This window comes from Corapipo altera, unplaced genomic scaffold, assembly GCF_003945725.1.
Source record: "Corapipo altera isolate COAL_440 unplaced genomic scaffold, ASM394572v1 61305, whole genome shotgun sequence".
NCBI classification, from domain to species: domain Eukaryota; kingdom Metazoa; phylum Chordata; class Aves; order Passeriformes; family Pipridae; genus Corapipo; species Corapipo altera.
This window is the reverse complement of record NW_020884909.1, coordinates 5,689,842-5,690,499: the sequence shown is the minus strand read 5'-3', so window position 1 is coordinate 5,690,499 and position 658 is coordinate 5,689,842.

The window sequence follows — 658 nt, the reverse complement described above, 5'->3', positions numbered from 1 at the left end:
GGCGCTGAGTTGCCGCGTCCATCTTTCCTTGAATGCCTCCAGGGGTGGTGACTCCACCAGCTCCTCAGGGAACTCGTTACAGTGTCTAATCACCCTTTCTGTGAAGAAATTCTTCCTAATACTCAATCTAAACCTCCCCTGACGTAGTCTGAGTCCGTCTCCTCCTGTCCTGTCACTATTTGCCAGGGAAAAGAGGACGATCCGCACCTCTCTACACCTTCCATTCAGGTAATTTCAGAGAGCAACGAGGTCCCCTGAGCCTCCTTTTCTCCAATTCTCTCAGCCGGTCTTCATAAGACTTGAGCTCCAGACCCTTCCCCAGCTCCATTGCCCTTCTCTGGACGCACTCTAGCACCTCAGCGTCCTTCCTGAATTGAGGGCCCCAGAAATTAAAAGGGGATTCAAGGTACAGCCTTACCAGTGCCGACTTCAGGGAGACAATCACTTCTCCGGTCCTGCTGGCCACACTGTTTCTGGTACAGGAGGCGAATCTCTTCTGAACTAGTGCCGTGTGTGGCTCTGTTAAACCTTGATGGGCCCTTCAGTCCTTCATCATCAGGCAAGTACGACGGTGAGCTTGATTCCTCTCTCTGCAGTACTGCAAGGCCAGCTGCTTGTCATAAGCAGTGCCCCAGGTTCATCATAGGAGCCAGAACCT